Genomic DNA, 12318 nt, shown 5'->3' with positions numbered 1-12318 from the left:
TGTAGGATATTTCCCATACTGATATGATATTGGACTTGACCATCAAACTGTACTTTTAGCTAGGTAGGCTTTGCTGAAGACAAGCTAATTTGCTGGCAGAAATGAATAATCCATGATATACCCTCCCTAAGCTTCTGGTCACAATTTCATTAAGGCAGGATAACTTACAAAAGATGTGCATTGATCTCTAGATAGTTCTTTTGCAGCTATCAGCCAAGGAGATGTTCGGAACAGCCCTGAATGAGCCGTAGACCTACCTGACTGCTCCCTGTTAGCTTTCTGACAACTTAGATGAGTGCAGAAGTGGGTCCTTCATGCATGGTGTTCTTAGAGGGAGTTCTACTCTGGGACATTAGGTCAGCTGAAGCCCGAAAATTTGGAAAACATACCAGCTCGTTACTGAATTCATTTGGAAATGTTATCTAAAAAAATGCAATGGTTTACAAGCAGAAGCTGTGAGTTAAGACATGTCAATATTTAACTCTCATGTATCAGTTGCACCCCTTGTCAAGCAATGCAAACTCATAAGGCGATCGGGTGTCACTGGCAACTTTGAAAGTAAGCCTGTATTTAATAATGATGGCTACATGGACTCCACTGAAAATATGGATGATCCTTCTGTGTGCACCTCCACTGCTTTGAAGAGCACCTTTGCAGTTTCCATTGTCACCAAGCTACTAAGATGCAATTTCACAGAGCAGGCAGATAAAGCAAAAAGTGGTGAATGAAAATTCATGAGTGTATTTGAAACGGATGTTCAAAGTAGATCTTGTACCATCAAATTTTAAGGCACAATTACAGCACACAAAACAGATGTTCAAACAGATTGTCACTTTTGCGTATTTAGGCAGTTTTTTCCCCCAAAATTCAAGCGCGAGGGGCCTTTTCACAAAGGTAAACATACTCATGAGTAAATATACAAATGCCATGTACTCTTACACTTTTGAGAAACTTGATGACTTTAGGCAAGTTAAAAGTGTAAAGTTACTCAAAAGTGTAGACTTACATGTATCCATCACATGAAACAGGGGGTGAAGTCAGTAAAAATGTTGCCTATGGCCATACATTTACTACCAGTAGTGACTTTCCACTATATTTGACATTCCACACAATTCAATTCTTTCTTTATTTGACCTTCCAAAGACAAGTCATAAAATATACACATAATAGCAAAAATCATTAAGATCAAACACAACACAGAAAGTTACAAATGTATTTTCCACTTAAAATAAGTACGACCACAGACAAAAACAGTAATTTGATCGTAACTAAAGTGACGGTGCAAATAGACTGAAACCAAATGAATAGCATCAAATATTAACCAATGGCATTAAATGTTAAAATTAGTCATAAAAAGAAGTTAGCAGCAGCAATAAACGTTTTTACAGCGATACAAATACAATATATACAGAAACTAATTAAGTGCATGGATATTTAAACAACATACAGCCTGATTCATGAAGCAAAATTGCGCCCGCAATCGCTGCGAAAATGCAATTGCGGGCGCAATGTCCGTAATCGGCATTCAACATGAAATCGCAAACACATAATAGCGAATTCGCAATAATATTCGCAGAATCCCGGTAGGAGAGCATTAGCGAATCGGAAAATGCGACAATCCACGGATCCTGCGAAATAAATTGCGATTTAGCTATACAATCGCAATCGGTAATCATGAAAAACCGCAAATAGCGAAAAAACCAAAAATCGCAGTTTGCGCGGCGCAAATTAAGGACAACTCAAAGCAGGTGGTAACCATAAAAGCCATTCAAAAATATTTTTTCAAAAAACCGTTGGCCAATCAGTAACAGGTTCAGGCCTGACCAATCACACATAAGGACAATCAGCAGCAGCATTAGGAGTTCCACAATACCAGGAATGTACATGGTGGTCAGGCGGCGAAGGCTACAGCGAGCAGCACGGAGGAGAGGCCGGATCCAGGACAGGATATTCCGCCAGCGGGTCACCTTGCTGGGCCAAACCAGAGAGCAGATATATGCAAAATACAGGCTGAATGGGGAAATGATAATCCAGCTAATACAGGACCTTGACCCCCTGATGCAGCACCCAACAAGGCGTACCAATGCGGTGCCTACACATGTGCAGGTATTGTGTAGCCTGCACCTCCTGGCCTCCGGGAGCTTCCAGGGGATAGTAGCGGCTGCTGGGGGGATATCCCAGCCCACCATGTCACACTGCCTCAAGACTTTTGTTGACGCTATGCTTACCCAGCTACACCGACACATCAAATTTCCCACCAGCCAACAGGATTTGGACTTGACCAAGCTACAATTCTACAATGTAGCCCATTTTCCACATGTACTCGGATGCATAGACTGTACCCACATCGCCATCTGCCCACCAGCTGCCACGGAGTATATGTTCCGCAATCGCAAGTCCTACCACTCCCTCAACATACAGATGGTCTGCAATGCCAAGACATACATCACTGACATTGTGGCCCAGTACCCAGGGAGTACCCATGACTCCTACATATTCCGGCACAGCGGCCTCCACACACGACTGGCCAGGGGAGACTTTGGGGAAGGACACCTACTTGGTAAGTACACTTTGTCGACAATGTCACTTTGCTATGAAGTAGCAGCGCAGCACAGGCACTCACCCTCTGCTCCTCTCATTCAGGTGACAGTGGCTACGCCCTCCGTGATTACCTCCTCACCCCATACCTCAACCCTGCTACACCCCAGCAACGGCGCTACAATGTTGCACACATTCGGACAAGGAATTGCATAGAAAGGACATTTGGGCTGCTCAAGAGCAGGTTCTGCATACTGCACAAGACAGGTGGGGCCATGTATTACAGTCCTGCAGTGTGCTGCCGCATTGTGGCTGTCTGCGCAATACTACATAACATTGCAACCAAGCGCCGGATACCTGTCGACATCTCTGGCAGTGAATCTGAAGGGGACGACCGGCCACCTGCACATGCGCGCCATGCACGCGGGGAGAATCCAGCTGAAGGCCACAGACGTCGCAACCACATCACACTGAACAGTTTCTAATGCACCCTCTTCCCTCACCCCACAAATCACAAATGCATGCAAAAAGTAATAATGACACAACGCCAATGTGTGCTGCTAAAATAAATATTATTGTTTCATTCACAATAATGGTACCACTTTAAATGTTGTCATTGCTAACAGTATTTCAGCATACTGCTGTGTGAAAGGACAGGGCAGGCTTATACTCAGCCTGTGCCTGTAAGAGTCATATGAAGTCATGTGCGCCTCCTGCGCGTACCACCCAAGCGGCTCTGTGGCTCATCCTCATCCAAGGCACGTGCAGCTGCTGTGGGCCTGGGACTGCGCCTTTGTGCCCCTACGTGTGAGGCAGAGTGGCTGCTCACACTCGATGTCCCCTCACTGGCATCATCACCCCCAACAGTGGCAGGTAGAGCAGGAGGGTGTAGTGCTGTCACGGCACTGGTCAGGTGCTCAAGGACCCTGGCCACATCCTCGCAGCACTGGATGAGCTGCTGCTGCTGCGCAAGGGACCGCCGCGACAACTGTGATGTGGCATTGCCTATGAGATAATTGGACCTGGTGTAGGCGGTCAGCCGGGTCAATAGCTGACGGTGGCGGCGGCGTGCTGCGTTGCGCTGCAATGTATTTGCAGCAGTGCTGGCCTCCATGGCTGCAGTCATGCGGGCCATACCCTCCCCCACACCTGCCATGGCTGCAGTCATGCGGGCCATTCCCTCCCCCACACCTTCCATGGCTGCCGTCATGCGGTCCATCCGGTCCCCCACTCCGGCAACATTGCGCCCAATGTTGTACAGCTGTAGCTGTATGGCACCTTGCTGGCGTGCTTGCAGCTGATGAATACGGAGCATGCATCTTTCCACGCTCACTCTCACCAGCTCCTGTCCATTCCCCCTCCTGCTGATAGGTGCATTGGTCTGCAGGCGAGGCCTGCCACGCCTGCTCTGCTGGCCTGACACAGTGGGTGGCCGCTGTGTTGCCGCTGTCGCAGGCCCTGATGTTGAAGCACCAGCTGCTGGTGGTGTCACGGCAGGCGTTGTTGGTGCGGCAGGGGCTGGAGGCACCCTGGTAGTGGACCTGGCTGCGGGAGTAGTTGCTGCGCCAGACGCAGGAGGCACACTGGTGGTGGACCTGGCTGCGGGAGTAGTTGCTGGGCCAGACGCAGGAGGCACACTGGTGGTGGACCTGGCTGCGAGAGTAGTTGCTGGGCCAGACGCAGGAGGCACACTGGTGGTGGACCTGGCTGCGGGAGTAGTTGCTGGGGCAGGGGCTGGTGGCTGTGTATGTGGCGGCACCTCCTCCTCATCCTGTGCCTCCTCATCTATTTGCAGCCTCTCGCTGTCGCTGCTGTCTGCACCACCTGTGAGGGGAAGTGGACGTTCATTAGGTGCATGTATCTGTCACACGTGCAGTTGCTACATGCATGCTGGGTGACATTCCCTGACTGGCTATGGCTTTGCGTACTTTGGAACCTGTCTGGCTGCATTGTGGTACATCTACATTGTGGCCACACTACATGTCCCACAATGCTTCAGGGCATTACCTGATGTGGAACGATGGCATGACTATGGAACAATATGGGAGGCTAATTGATCATGGACATTCATAGGGGACAGGGTCGCAGTCGCATGCCACTTACCTTGGTTGTCTTGGGTGGGGCGGGATGAGTCCAGATGAGTCACTCCGATGACCGCCTCTGTCTCCAGGGTGTTCTCTACTTGGTCCTCCATGGGGGTGTTTGGAGGGACTGTAGGTCCTCCCCCTCCAGTGCCCGATGACTCTCCAAGGCGCTCAGCCACCCTCTCTTTGGGACGACCTCGGAGGTCGTACCAGCGTTTTTTGAGTTCGTCCAGTGACCTATCAGCCACACCCACGGAGTTCACCGTGGACGCTATACCCTGCCAGATCCTGCGTTTTTCCTGCTCCGGCACCCTCCTAGAGTCCTTCCCAAACAGTTTTGAGTGGTTGGCCACCACCCCTTCTATTAAATGCTCCAGCTCCTGCTCGGAGAATTTTAACTTTCTCTTCCGCCCTGTGGTGTTGCTGGGCCCAGGAACTGCATCCTCAGACATTGCTGCACTGTACTTTCTGAGTTGTATCCAAACAGAATTGCAGGAGCTCTCCCAGTTGCTGACTCGAGGTCTGCCTCACTGTGGTGAATGGGGGTGGGCCCTGGCTGCTTCCTGGTTGTGATGTCATCGCTGTGCTCGACATGCGACTTCCCGTTTTCCCGATCTCGCACTATTTGCGGTCCCGCTATTGACGATCTCGCTATTAGAGATTTCGCAATTCCGACACGGATGTTGCCGGTAATTGCGTATTTTATGCGATTTTCGATAATCGCAACCGGTATTTGCGGCCGCGTGCGATTCGCTTTACTTTCTCTAAATTAATCATGAATACCGTTTTGCGTGTCCTTGATAGCGAGTCGCTATTAATCGCTATTAGGGCCACGCAAAACGTCCCGTTGATGAATCAGGCTGATACTCCTTCTCTTTGCTAAAGTGCACTTCAGAAACCTTGCAGCAGCAAAACACACATCACTATCATTGAGTTGCAGGAGGAAATACAGCGCCGCTTTACACTTAGAAAATTTGTGCCTGCGCAAAAGTGGTATTAAAAATGTCCTAGTAAATGGAAGATAACATTGACAGAAAAATACAAAATGTAAAATGGTTTGGCACAAATGTTCATCACAAGGGCAAGTAGTAATAAATTCAAAAGAATACTGCGTCGTCCTTTTGGCAAGGACTGAGAACGGCCTTCAAAAACTCATTGCCAATTATGTCAGATTTCTGAAGGATCTGGGGCTGAAGCCAAGTTATAAGAAAACTTTTGTAATGATTTGTGGCCCTAAAAATACCAAATCCTGTACCCTGAACATAGAGGGCAAAAAGTTGGATAGGGTTCGTTCCTTCCCGTATCTAGGCCTGGATTTCAAGGAAGGTTGTACTTGGCATACCTCCATAAAATACAGAATAAAACAATTTACGCGTGCAGTTGGTACTACTTTTTCCCTTGCTACGTCCATAGGTGAAAAGCCCATAGCCCCAATTTTTGAGATTTATAATCGTAAATGTATACCGAAATTCCACACAAATATTAAAGGCTAGGGGAAAAGTTTTAAAGTTTAAAACATTTTCTAGAAAATACTTAAAATATTTTTTATTAATAAATGTTATAGATTTTATTTTAAAAGTAGCACAAATTCAAGCAAATGCTACAGCACTTAAATCAAGTTTTAAAGTTGTAGGGGCATATTAACAAGGACTTTATATCTGATTTTTTGGCTTTAAAAGCCAAAGAAGCGGAGATAAAAATATCGCCCTATCAACAACAGGGTGCAAACATGCAAAATCGCATGTTAGCACCCTTTTTCACTACGCTTCCCTTTGCATCTCTAATGAGATGCAAAGTGGGCTTTCCAGAGGAAAATAATAGGAGAAATGTCGCTAAGTGACATTTTTCCTATTATCAAGCTTCCCTCTAACCCTGTTAGAGACAAAAAAAAGCAGCACTAACCACGGTTAACGCTGCTTTTTTACGTCTGCTAATTTTCAGACTTAGCCATGTAATCCAATTTGAGGTGGATTACATGGCTAAGTCCACCATGGGCTACCAACAAGGATATCCCTATCCTTGTAGTTTTATCGCTGCATTACCAGCGACAAACTTCCCAAAATACCGCTATCGCTGGATGTTAATAACGCGATAACCAGGCGATATTATCCAGCAATAGCGGGGGTTAATTTTTTTTACACTAAGCGCACTTAGCCTTAATTTTCCCTGTTCCTTGTTATTATGCCCCGTATTTTTTTTAAAGTATAGAAAGTAAACCATTCATATTTATTCATTAAGTATTAAAAGTTACTAAAACTTATTATAGGTTCAATTTTAATTAATTACCTTATTTTCTTTTCAAAAGCAATGTTTCAATAAATTTTTTTAATTAAAAAGTAAAGAAAATATTCTAACTACCCAATACTATTTATTTTTAAAATATGCTTATTTTGCAATATGAATATAAATATAAATAGATTTTTCAAAAGTTTAAATACGTTGTGACATATTTTACATTTTCAATGGGTTTCTATTTTATGTCCTACTTTCAATATTTATCTATGGGAGGATGTGGCTGTACCAGTGATTGGCCATTTATGGTGCTGGGCTTACTCCAGTACCGAGCTAGAGTACTTTTACTACTATTTTCTGTCCTTTTAGGTTGTAGTAACTATAGAAGAGCAGTTTGTGAATAGGAATGGGCTCACCTTTTTGTGGGTGTGTGCATGTCTCTACCTAAACTCCTCACTAGCCCTACCTTAAATCCTCCTTGGTCCTTCTTTAATCCTTTCCCTTTTGTAGTAAGCATCCCCATGTTCCAGCTGCTTCTCCCTGCCCCTCTCACATTTGCAACTATAACGTCCACCCATGTGTGAACAGATGTCAGCAGTCTAGGTGGAGATCACAGCACATAAGAGACAGGAAAGGAGAAGGCATAGACCCCCACACGTAGGTTAGTGAATGGCATTTTATAGTGTATCAGTAGTACTATTCTAGTACAACAAACGTACTACAAATGCAGTTTGTGAAAGGCCATAATGTAATTTTTTACCAAACAAACTCCTCCAATTCATCTATTTCCGTACTCATTTGATCGCAAAGATGAGCGCTTGGCATTTGTTAAGTGATGTGAGATGCTCCTTTTATTTTGCATGGAAGGTTCGCATAGCCATTTCCATTAATGCATTTTTTGTATTGGCCAGCCATGGCCCTTTGGCTTGTGGTATTTGATTTGTGGCCTCAGCGAGTATCACATCTTTTGGTGGTATAACTATGGGGCATATTAGCAAGAACCTCATTAAAATGATCGTTGTTTTAACGGCAGGACATCTAACCTGGGCTTCTATTGGAATTCTATAATGCATATTAGCAAGCCCATTATCGCCGTTTTAGCGGCAGTTTCCTGCCTCTAAAACAGAGGTAATTTTAATGAGGTTCTTGCTAATATGCCCCTAAGTTTTCTAAAAGCCCGTTCTACAGCGAAAAACGTCAAAGACACTGGCCTTGACATTTGCCATGAGAAAACCCACTCCAAGGAGACAATATTGGTCCATTTTGTCTCCAGATCACGCTTGTTGCTTGGTCTTAAATCACATGTTGATAGTCTTATCTTCTAACTGAAGCCAATCACATCTGTCCTACCTGTCACCATTTCTTATGCACACATTACACTTTTCTTTGAGTAATGCAAATGTGAATTTTAGGCACACCACAAATGCACCTTTTACAAGTCTGAATTGACATGAGCCAGTTACACTCATGTAAATCTTTGTGAATTGTGTTTTGTTGTCCTATGCCCCAGTTTTACAGATATGAATCCTGAGCTCCGATATATAGATGCAGTTGCTGGCACAGTAAGCAAAAAATCTATACTACTATTATAAAGTAAGAACTTTGAACCTTTAAGGCGAGTAAACTCGGGAACCACAGCGCCAATCCACACACCCGATACATCATTGTAATCGTCAGGGTGTGCAAATGGACATAGGCTATATCAACTATAAATATATGCGTTATTTAAAAAATTTACATAAAAAAAGTAGTCCCTTCGAAGTAGCGCCGGCCACGACCTGCGTGCTGACGTCAGGAGCGCGGGGAGGAGCGGCGTCCAGGAGCGCGAGGAGGAGCGGCGGACATGGCGCGGGGAGGAGCAGTGAGGAGCGGCGGACAGACGGTGAGGAGTGGCGGACAGGCGGGAGGAGCGGTGACGAGCGGCGAGGAGCGGCGGAGCGGTGAACTGAGGAGCACAGGGGAGGAGCGGCGGCTGAGGTAAGGCTCCGGGGGACCCACGGACAATGTTCGGGCAGGCGGGGGTCGGGGCAGGCGGGGGACGGGGCAGGCGGGGGACGGGGCGGGCGGGGGCCCGGGCTGCTGGACAATGTCGGGGCGGGCGGTGGTCACGTCATGGATAGAGCCAAACAGCAGCAATGTCGCATCGATCCAAAAGAAAAGAACACTGTGCTCAATACCAAGAGCCCCAAATAACAAAGGGCACTAATGATCGCAGCGGGGGCCCGGGCTGCTGGACAATGTCGGGGCGGGTGGGGGTCGAGGAAGCCTGAATGCTCCTGGACAAGGTCGGGACGGGCTGCTAGTATCAAATTAGAATGGCTTTCTCTTAAAATCAAGCTCATTGGAGAGACTGGTGTGTGCTGTCCTCAACCCTTTGATCCACTCAGTTCTTTGTTTTACATTTAAACTGAAACCTGACAATGCGATCTGAGTACCAATACCATCTACTTGCTAACGTGGATTCCGAGCGTTTCTTACCCACTCTAGGATTCCACCCACATCCCATAATTTTTCATAGCTGGTTAGGTAGGAATTGGCCTACCCATGATTCAAAGTCTCATTGGAGCCTTCCATATAAGCGGTGGGCAATGACCATAAGATAATAACAGCATAAATCTGTTATCCTGCCTCATGGACACGTGCAGGAGCAACCAGCTCTTGCACGTGTCCAAATGGCTAATCCAGATTTTTCCCATGCTGCTATTTGTTTACCAGAAACGTCAAGAGCAATAGAAAGTAGACAGCGGTGGATTCTTTGGTCCCATGGGTACTACAGGACCAGAAAACAATCGACACACGGGTACTTTCCAGCTGTCCCGTCTGCAGGGCCGGACTGGCCGTAGCGGGCACCTGGCGTTTTTCTGATGGGGCGGAAGGGTGGGGGCTGGTTATCAAGAGGCAGGCCAGTTTTGTTACTGGGGGCCGGTTTTCGGCCCCCTGTAACAAAACCGGCAGCAGTTCTATAACGGAAGCAGTGCTGCTTCTTGCTAGCATATCTCTCCCCCCCTCGCCGTCTGGCAGAATTGCCAGGGCTAGTTTGTGTTCCCAGTCCGGCCCTGCCCATCTGGTAGTGCCAGAGCACTAGACAGCCTGACAGGCAGTCCAGCACAGAATGCAAAACCTTTGTATGGCGGCATTGTCATTCACTGCAAGTAAACCATTCCGTAGTATTCAATTCATCTGGTTCAATCACGCTGTGAGCAGCACTGGAGGCTTACAACAGAAGATTTCAGTCATTTAATACAGTTCTTACATTTCATGTGGTTCTCTCTGGCAAAATGGGGCCCAGGGAGAACCACTAAAACTATCCAACCTACCCTGGCACTGGGCAGTTCACAGGTTTTCCTATATTTTCTTATAGGGAGCAGAGGCGGCTCCTCCCCTAAGGCAGGGGAGCGTCACACCACTGCTTTCAACAATGGTAGTAAAGGAAAAAATAAAATGATAACTCGTTGTTATTATCGTTTTCTTTGATCTTGCTATGGCATCTTTGCTGGGTGGCTCAGAGCTGCTCTGCTCTCAGAACAGAGGGGAGGAATGGTGGCACACTGACTAATTGGCTGGCCTGCTCAGCCAAACAGTCATGCATACTTTGCATGTTCTCCACCCAGGCTGCATTACAGCCTGGGTGGAGAACATGCACAGGCTCTCATTCCCTGGCTGAGCGCCGACCCATAGCACTCAGACCCAGGGGCGTAACACAGGCCCCCGCAGCCCATGCGGTGCGGGGGGCACCTAGTTTCAAGGGGCCTCCTCGGCACTGAACTCTGGCCGGGAGAGCTCCTGATTGAGCCCGGAGGGGGGCCCCTACGTAGCGGTGCAGTGGGGCTCCCTCACTTTTCGTTACGCCACTGCTCAGACCAATCACAATGCAGCGTTGTGATTGGTCAGGATAACCTACATGTGCTTCCTGTTTCTGCCTGGGAGACACCCAGCAAGAAGACAGAGGAGAGACGCAGCGACTGGAGGAGAGTCATGGCGAGGAGGTACGTTTTAATTAACCTTTTTTTACACTCCTCTCTGCCCCCCGCCCCACCTCTAGTGACATACACAAAAAGCTGGAAAGTGACTGATAGTAACTTTACACTTATAATTTCAGTCATAGGAATCTCAACCTCATTTGAGAGAGTGGACATTCGTACACGTAACTCTTTACTATGAAATGGCAATATCAAAACATTGGCGATGAGTACATACACTACACATGCATACTTGTGAATCGGGCTGAATAAGTCTAATAGTAATAAAGGTTTTAGTTTTTAGAAGATGTGTATCATTTCTGTAGCCAGCAGATGGTGGTGTTGTACCATAAATAGTCTAACATGAGTTACAGAAGTAACTGTCAGTATGTTCCAATCAATGGTTTTGCAAAAGTGGAAAAACGTTTTCTAACAGCCCTGAAAAAAATATTAGAAATAGATGTCACCTTAGGAAGAGTTCAATAACAGAGGCACAGGATCCATGTCAGCAACATGATTGTGTGGGGCCCACAGTATGTTGTCAGGTTTAAGTTTACATTGAAAACAAAGAGGGTGGACCATAGAGGACTATTTGAAACTTGGTTGCTTTTCAGATAGAGCAAACCTAATTCACAGTTATATCACCCATAGAATGCTGTAAGTAATGTACCCATCCGAGGCGAAGTTGATTGACTTCAGTTTGGGGAAAAGACTATATGATCTGGTGTATTAAAATGAAACAGTTCCAACATGGAGAGAAATATGGACCAATTTTGGTTTCTGAAAATGAGTTGTCTAATGGCATATGACAAGCAACTCTGGGTCCTTTCGCATGCCTACAGCTCAGGCGCGGCCGGTATAGGTAAGAGCGGTGGAGTGGCGGGGCGATGGGGCATGGGGACAGTCAACAGACGACGAGATAGGGAAAATTAAAATGAACTAAACCATTTACCTTGCGCTTGCCACATGCCCGAGTCGGTGAGAGCAAGGTAAGTGGTTTTATTTATTCATTTTATTTTTTCTATCCTGTTGTCTGTTGACTGCCCCGCCACGCCTCACCATCCTACTGCCCCACCGTTCCTACCTTTACCGTCCGCGCCAGCAATAGCTGTGTTGTTTGATGCATTTAGCAAACACAGGGACATATTTACAAGCCCCTACTGCCACTCACACGTCAATTTTTGTTGACGCTCCGGAGGCGTAGCACCATTTTCAATATTTACAAGGTGGCGCTAAGTCACTTAGCGTTGCTTAACACCATCTTGTAAATATGCCCCTTTCCGCCACAGTCCTCTGTGGCAAAGGGGGATGCAGAGGGTGTTGCTGTGGGCGTTCCACTGAAACACCCATTGCTTTTTGACGCTGTGCCAGATTTACAAGGAGGTGTAAATCTGTGGCAGCGCAAAAAACTAACACCATGGAAGAACAGGCATTATAAGGGTGTACAAGGAGACATGCTTTTATTTCTCCTTGTTTTTGCTTCTTCTATGTGGCTGCATTCTACA

The 12318-nt window shown here is 46.6% G+C and overlaps 1 protein-coding gene across 1 annotated transcript in view; it reads right to left on the bottom strand.

Moving 5' to 3' along the window:
• OTOG (otogelin) overlaps positions 1-12318 on the bottom strand; it is a 1048712-nt gene that overhangs the window by 287256 nt on the left and 749138 nt on the right. The window lies entirely within an intron of this gene.

The sequence above is a fragment of the Lissotriton helveticus genome, chromosome 3_1 (genome assembly GCF_964261635.1).
Source record: "Lissotriton helveticus chromosome 3_1, aLisHel1.1, whole genome shotgun sequence".
NCBI lineage: Eukaryota > Metazoa > Chordata > Amphibia > Caudata > Salamandridae > Lissotriton > Lissotriton helveticus.
The sequence above is the reverse complement of the archived record's forward strand: the minus strand, read 5'-3'. Positions and strand labels throughout refer to the sequence as shown.